This window comes from Procambarus clarkii, chromosome 13 (genome assembly GCF_040958095.1).
Source record: "Procambarus clarkii isolate CNS0578487 chromosome 13, FALCON_Pclarkii_2.0, whole genome shotgun sequence".
Taxonomy (NCBI): Eukaryota; Metazoa; Arthropoda; class Malacostraca; order Decapoda; family Cambaridae; genus Procambarus; species Procambarus clarkii.
Genome location: NC_091162.1, coordinates 18,824,589 through 18,833,131, shown reverse-complemented (window position 1 = coordinate 18,833,131; position 8,543 = coordinate 18,824,589).

The window sequence follows — 8,543 nt, the reverse complement described above, 5'->3', positions numbered from 1 at the left end:
CGAACTCTCGAAGCTAAGGGGAAAAAATCTTTTCGATCCAAGATCCCTCCAGCCACTGGGATTGATTCTCTTTATTCCCGGTAAAGGGGAGCCGGTCGGCCGAGCGGACAGCACGCTGGGCTTGCGATCCTGGGTTCGATCCCAGGCGCCGGCGAGAAACAATGGGCAGTTTCTTTCACCCTATGCCCCTGTTACCTAGCAGTAAAATAGGTACCTGGGTGTTAGTCAGCTGTCACGGGCTGCTTCCTGGGGGTGGAGGCCTGGTCGAGGACCGGGTCGCGGGGACACTAAAGCCCCGAAATCATCTCAAGATAACCTTCCCCTCACTCCCCCCCCCCTCACTCCCCCTTGCCCGAGAACTGTCAATGCCCTTTCTAATGCCACAGGAAGGCATCTATCAGGAGAAAGCACCAAGCCATTATGACTATATGGTACTGGGAAGGAATCAGAATCAGGATTTGAAAACAAAGATGGAGAAAGAACAATTAAGTTCTTCTGTAATCTGAAATCCAAAAGGAGGACAAAATCCTTGTTTGTTGCTGTTAAAGGTTCGCTACCTGGATAATAAAGTTCCAAGTAGCACGGGCTATGGTGAGCCCCATAGTGCCAATCCTGGTCTCTGCAAACCAGACATCTGCATAAACCTAAGAACCTCCCCTTAAAGTAACTGTATGTAACTTCCCCCTCGGACGTTCCTAATGTAGATTCATTATCCTTTTTCCTGCCGACGGGAGAGTTCGGTTGATCCGGACCTCAACCGGACGACTCTCCAGGTCCGGATCACAGCTCAAAGAGGCCTCGAAAATTCTGCCGGTTTAAACCGGCCAAGTTTTTCTCTTCAAGATAAACGACCTGAGACAGCCTTAGTTCCATTTAGGAGCTACTAGCTATATATATAATAGAATTAGATAATAGAATTACTAGCTAAAATAGATCTCAAATAGGTCAGAGAGATAAGATATATAATACAGTTAATAGAGTTTAGAATATAATTACCCAGAGATCAGTTGGATAATCATGAATTTTCCTGCTGTCAATGAGACAGATCTGGAGGTCTTGATTGGTAGGTCGTGATTGGTAGGTCGTGATTGAAATAGGTAAATAGGATTCTAAGAGACATAAGAAGTATTCTACAGCTTACTCTATGCCTATACGAAAATATGTACACGTACACACACACACACACACACACACACACACACACACACACACACACACACACACACACACACACCAAAACAATCAGACACAAACTCAGAACCTACTAAACCCACTCTTCCCCCTCAAACAAAACAATCCCCACCCCCCCACCTATCAGGATTCACCCCCCCCTCCCCCCCTCCCCCCACAACAGCTGTCCCCCCAAGGCAACAGCAGCAGTAGTAGTAGTAGTTCCCTATCTCAGAGGCTATCAGTAACTACCACACACCCCCTGGCCCCCCCTCCCTCCCCCCCTCCTAACAGCTCATCTGACGAGGCAATTACCGTCCATGGGGGGTGAGTCACCTGATGGCACGTGCCTACTACTACACAGTTGTTTGTTGAGATGGGTAGAAGAAAGCGATGATCACTCAGCTTGTGGGAGAGAATAGGGGGGGGGGGTAGAGTAGGGTAGATTGTGGTAGACGAAGGGTAGATTGTGGTAGGCGAAGGGTAGATTGTGGTAGGCGAAGGAGAGATAGGGGGAGAGGGATGAATTTGTGATGGGGGAGAGTGAGGGTGATGGTGAAATGGAATGAAAGTTTTTTCAACGAAGAGAGAGAGAGAGAGAGAGAGAGAGAGAGAGAGAGAGAGAGAGAGAGAGAGAGAGAGAGAGAGAGAGAGAGAGAGAGAGAGAGAGAGAGAGAGAGAGAGAGATAAAGGGAAGAACAAATGAGAGAGAAGGTCTTTGAAATGATGCCAATCGAGGTATCAAACTGAGATGCCCTGCACTATGATTTTTTTTCCAGTAATACTCCTGCGCGAGGCCCTAAGTCTCTGATTGGTCCTCTGAGGGTCACTCGTTTCCGTCTCAGGCGGTGGATGAGTAGTTAAGACTCGTATGTTGATTTCAGTAACATTATGTTCAATGTGTTCAACAACTTCTGCGTTGCTAATCTCAGTGGTACTCATATTGTGTCTGAAACTCTGCGTTGTGGTGGATAATGTTCCAGTGGTCTGTAACTCTGCGGTGTGGTGGATAATGTTCCAGGGGTCTGTAACTCTGCGGTGTGTTGGATAATGTTCCAGTGGTCTGTAACTCTGCGTTGTGGTGGATAATGTTCCAGGGGTCTGTAACTCTGCGGTGTGTTGGATAATGTTCCAGTGGTCTGTAACTCTGCGTTGTGATGGATAATGTTCCAGTGGTCTGTAACTCTGCGGTGTGTTGGATAATGTTCCAGTGGTCTGTAACTCTGCGTTGTGGTGGATAATGTTCCAGGGGTCTGTAACTCTGCGGTGTGTTGGATGATGTTCCAGGGGTCTGTAACTCTGCGGTGTGTTGGATGATGTTCCAGTGGTCTGTAACTCTGCGGTGTGTTGGATAATGTTCCAGTGGTCTGTAACTCTGCGGTGTGTTGGATAATGTTCCAGTGGTCTGTAACTCTGCGGTGTGGTGGATAATGCTATCCACATTCCCCCTCTTGGAAGTTGCAATGTTTGCAGCTTCAACTGCAATGTCATTCCCTAGTGTTCCTACATGACTCGGCCTTCAGTTGATGTGTTCGCCGATCTTGACATTCGAGAATTATTGTATTAATGTATCACATTTGTGATTAGATGACTGTTGTCATCTAAGTGCTGTCATGTCTGCGGCTGGTACACCTGTGGCCAGCTGTCATGTCTGCGGCTGGTACACCTGTGGCCAGCTGTCATGTCTGCGGCTGGTACACCTGTGTCCAGCTGTCATGTCTGCGGCTGGTACACCTGTGGCCAGCTGTCATGTCTGCGGCTGGTACACCTGTGTCCAGCTGTCATGTCTGCGGCTGGCACACCTGTGGCCAGCTGTCATGTCTCCTGCTGGTACACCTGTGGCCAGCTGTCATGTCTCCGGCTGGTACACCTGTGGCCAGCTGTCATGTCTCCTGCTGGTACACCTGTGGCCAGCTGTCATGGCTCCTGCTGGTACACCTGTGGCCAGCTGTCATGTCTCCTGCTGGTACACCTGTGGCCAGCTGTCATGTCTCCTGCTGGTACACCAGTGGCCAGCTGTCATGTCTCCTGCTGGTACACCTGTGGCCAGCTGTCATGTCTCCTGCTTGCACACCTGTGGCCAGCTGTCATGTCTCCTGTTTGCACACCTGTGGCCAGCTGTCATGTCTCCTGCTTGCACACCTGTGGCCAGCTGTCATGTCTCCTGCTTGCACACCTGTGGCCAGCTGTCATGTCTCCTGCTTGCACACCTGTGGCCAGCTGTCATGTCTCCTGCTTGCACACCTGTGGCCAGCTGTCATGTCTCCTGCTTGCACACCTGTGGCCAGCTGTCATGTCTCCTGCTTGCACACCTGTGGCCAGCTGTCATGTCTCCGGCTGGTACACCTGTGGCCAGCTGTCATGTCTCCTGCTGGTACACTGGCCAGCTGTCATGTCTCCTGCTTGCACACCTGTGGCCAGCTGTCATGTCTCCTGCTGGTACACTGGCCAGCTGTCATGTCTCCGGCTGGTACACCTGTGGCCAGCTGTCATGTCTCCTGCTGGTACACTGGCCAGCTGTCATGTCTCCTGCTTGCACACCTGTGGCCATCTGTCATGTCTCCTGCTGGTACACCTGTGGCCAGCTGTCATGTCTCCTGCTGGTACACCTGTGGCCAGCTGTCATGTCTCCTGCTGGTACACCTGTGGCCAGCTGTCATGTCTGCGGCTGGTACACCTGTGGCCAGCTGTCATGTCTCCTGCTTGCACACCTGTGGCCAGCTGTCATGTCTCCTGCTTGCACACCTGTGGCCAGCTGTCATGTCTCCTGCTTGCACACCTGTGGCCAGCTGTCATGTCTCCTGCTTGCACACCTGTGGCCAGCTGTCATGTCTCCTGCTGGTACACCTGTGGCCAGCTGTCATGTCTCCTGCTGGTACACCTGTGGCCAGCTGTCATGTCTCCTGCTGGTACACCTGTGGCCAGCTGTCATGTCTCCTGCTGGTACACCTGTGGCCAGCTGTCATGTCTGCGGCTGGTACACCTGTGGCCAGCTGTCATGTCTCCTGCTTGCACACCTGTGGCCAGCTGTCATGTCTCCTGCTTGCACACCTGTGGCCAGCTGTCATGTCTCCTGCTTGCACACCTGTGGCCAGCTGTCATGTCTCCTGCTTGCACACCTGTGGCCAGCTGTCATGTCTCCTGCTTGCACACCTGTGGCCAGCTGTCATGTCTCCTGCTTGCACACCTGTGGCCAGCTGTCATGTCTCCTGCTTGCACACCTGTGGCCAGCTGTCATGTCTCCTGCTTGCACACCTGTGGCCAGCTGTCATGTCTCCTGCTTGCACACCTGTGGCCAGCTGTCATGTCTCCTGCTGGTACACTGGCCAGCTGTCTTGACTCTAGCCGACTGTCACGCATGTTTGCGTGTCAGCAGCTGTCAGTCAATACCAATGCTGACACTCACATTCACGCTCAGACTCGTGATCCTCACCCTAGACAGACAGACGTGTACACGCGGCCGAGCAGACAGCGTTCGGGATTCGTAGTCGATGGATCCGGGTTCTATGGATAGATAGATTCTATCTGGATTCATTAGTAGATGGATTGGACTATCATAGATGGATTCATATATTCTATCTATGGACAAAAACAGATGGACACGCTTTTTTGTTTTGTTCCCCCCCCCCCGCCCACCCCCTGGTGATGAGGGGGGGGGTGGCACAATTCCCCCCTCTCCCTCCTTTTCAAACTATCCACCCCCTATACGTCTATCCCATCTATCTAACCCTCCATTTCCACCCCTCTCCCTTCCCCCCCCCCCCTCAATCCTCAATCCTATACCCATCAGTCCTTATTGCTGACTCGTCTATCCCCCTCCCCCCTCCCTCCCCCCCTCCCTTCCTGTCTTTCCTGTCGTAGGGGTGTTGTCAACGCCGCCAGCCAGTAATTACAAGTGAAACGCTCGTTAATGGAGGTATCCATCGTTGGTATTGGGAGGGGGGAGGGGAGGGGGGTATGGGGGAGAGAGAGAGAGAGAGAGAGAGAGAGAGAGAGAGAGAGAGAGAGAGAGAGAGAGAGAGAGAGAGAGAGAGAGGGGGGGGGGAGGGGGTGGTTAGAGGAGACCAGATAGACTTCCTAGCTCTGTTTCCCTACCAAAACTACTCTTGAGAAGAGGGAGCCAAAGGGGAAACAAAGATAAGAAAAGGACAAACTGGTAAAACATGAAAACAGCAGCAATTAAAGTAGAGGAAACACCGCAGTGGAAAAAGGCGGGAAGGAGATAGTGAAAAAAGACTTCCATCATTCAGCATCAAGTCACAGCAATGTTTGACCCGGTTGCATGAACAATATGACCCCAGAACCACTCCACAAGCAAGACCTCAGTAGCACCAATACTGTAGACCTCAGTAGCACCAATACTGTAGACCTCAGTAGCACCAATACTGTAGACCTCAGTAGCACCAATACTGTAGACCTTAGTAGCTCCAATACTGTAGACCTCAGTAGCACCAATACTGTAGACCTCAGTAGCACCAATACTGTAGACCTCAGTAGCACCAATACTGTAGACCTCAGTAGCACCAATACTGTAGACCTCAGTAGCACCAATACCTTACCCCCATACTGCCATTCACAGGTTACTTGCGCCCTTGTTGCACTCGGTGGCCATCCCCTGAAAGTCCGCAGTCTGACATGTTGATATTGGCACTTCAAAATTCATTGCGATTGGAAGGTCATATGTCGTTGAAAGGTCAGCACGTGGAGGACCTTCATCCCGGTCATAGAAGGTCATGACCGGGAATGTCGCTTTACAACACTTTCGCATTTATTTGAAGGTCAAACAAACTGAATGTGCCGTTAGAGGTCAATGGTAATGGCCCTTGACCTCTCCACTGGCGGTCTTTGACCCAAATACTTGATAAAGTTTGATTTTGTATTATTTTAAACGATAATATGTAGACTTATCTACAGTTGATAAGAGGTAATTATCAACGATTTTGTAAATGATTTACATAATGCTCCCCTTTTTTATATATATATATATATATATATATATATATATATATATATATATATATATATATATATATATATATATATATATATATATATATATATATTTCCCTTTAATATCTGTTGGATATTTCTGAAATTATTTCTTATTTTAAATTGCAAATTACTTCAGGGATTTAATCTACTCAAAACTGTAAATAACTTATTTATCTGATCTTTATTGATCAATAAACTTTATTTTTATTGACACCTTGTTATCACCTGCAACAATTATTGACGTATTTTTATTTTTTTTTAATAACTGATGGATTTGATGGTCATGAGACACTCTTTTAGTAAAAAAAAAAATAGTTTTTTAATTGCGTCTAATTGACGTTGAAACAGACGAGCAGTCAACACCTGTCATGGGGTAACCACCTGTCCAACACCTGTCATGGGGTAACCACCTGTCCAACACCTGTAAACTGTACATCACCTGTCACCTGCAGATATAGATCAACTGTTCCCCCCACCAAAAAAAAAAAACTGTCTATTGAGAGTGATGACTTAACAGACACAAAAATTCTACATGAGATTCAGAGGTTAACATTGAATATTTTATTCAGTGTTGAAATGTCACAGTAATGCAATTGAACCGATATCATAGGCTTTCGCAGCCAACTTGCTGTTTGGTTAACACCTTTATTGAGAAATTTAATATTTTTTTGTGTGTACCTTCGTCAAGAAATTCAGTTGGATCTTTTGGCAGTGAAGATACTGCTTATATTCACCGCTACCACACAGGACAGAGATGCACCCATAACAGATGCCTTGATCCAGTAACCGCGTCTTGGGGTAACTAATGTAAACATGAAATGAATGTCACAGTATCGAACAAGCTCTCAGTCCTCGCTAAATGTGGTCTTCCATGTAGTAAGGGGGCCTGAAACCTGTCCCGGAATGAAGATACTGACGTCACTTATCTGCTTATATCTAAAGCAGATAAGTGACTATTTTCACACACAAAACACAACTCTATTTTTCTATCGCAGTTTCGGTCAGTTAGTTTTGTTTACAAAAATAAAGAGTTACAACAGCGTCGTTTGCAAAGTTTTCTAATAGGTTTTAGACCCTTATATGCTCCTTCCGTGAGAGCCTGTATGGTTGGCTTTTGACCTCCTGACCCCAGGGGACATTAGCCTCCACGTGGCATATCTTGGGCTTGCTCTCTCTCTCTCTCTCTCTCTCTCTCTCTCTCTCTCTCTCTCTCTCTCTCTCTCTCTCTCTCTCTCTCCCCCCCCCCTGTACAAATAGCTACCCTCAACTTTGTCAAAATACGACCCCAGAGTCATTAGTCTCACCCCCTCCCCCCTTCCCCCTCGGTTGTCACGGCTCTGAGAGCATTCAGTGTCACGTGACGCCAGTCTCAGGTTCTCTAAACATGGTTGACGTGGCCTGAGACAGGGCCTGGGACAGAAGACAGGTCAGCAGCAGGTGGGTGGACAGGAGTAGGCTCGAAAACCTGAGAAAGAAAGTAACCACCCCCCCCCCTCTTCCCCCACCCCCCCTCCCCGCTCACCCCTGTATACTCCTTATATTTTTTATATTTATAATGTATATTTATACTCCTTATAAACACCTAAGTCAACGTAACCCAAACGAAGGTAACACATACACTATTGCATTTCATACATGGTACGATACATATAGTGTATGTGTAACGTCATATGGTTTCAAAGCTTGTGTATATATATAAAAGTTTCAGACCCTATATATATATATATATATATATATATATATATATATATATATATATATTTTTTTTTTTTAATAGGGAAGGGAGTACCACCTCTGGCTGGAAGAAGGGGGACCCATAGCCTCGGAGGAAACCACACATAACGCATTGGAGGGAATGTGGGTCCCCTCCAATACAGTTTCTGTGTGCTTTTCTCCTACCACCCCCTTCCCTTTTTTTTTTTTTTTCCTTTATTGTGTATTTAAAGGTTACAAAACATACAAGACAAATGCCTAAAGGTTATGGATCTCTTGAAGCTCCTCCGCTTCTGGACAGGAACCGAGGACGCAGCAAGCATTTCCCCTCTGGATCGCCACACTGAGACGCTGAAATAAAAAACTGGAAGCCCTTGGGTCTCTGGTGACGTCAATGAGCTTGGACCCCAATTCCTTGAGAAATCCCAAGGCACTCTTGCCCCAGGGGCCATGCGTCTCAGACGCTATGGGAACAAAGAGGTATTGACCTTCCAGTCGCCTGTACTTGAGTGATTTTGCTGTTTCCCTGTGGTTGGCCGCCCCACCTGCTTGATCAGCTCCGAAGTGTACATAGGTGTCAGCCAGGGTGGATACACATGTGTAGTCCCACACCAACTGTCTACCCTCCTTCCATGAGTATATGGTGATGCCATCAGGGCGAAGTGCTG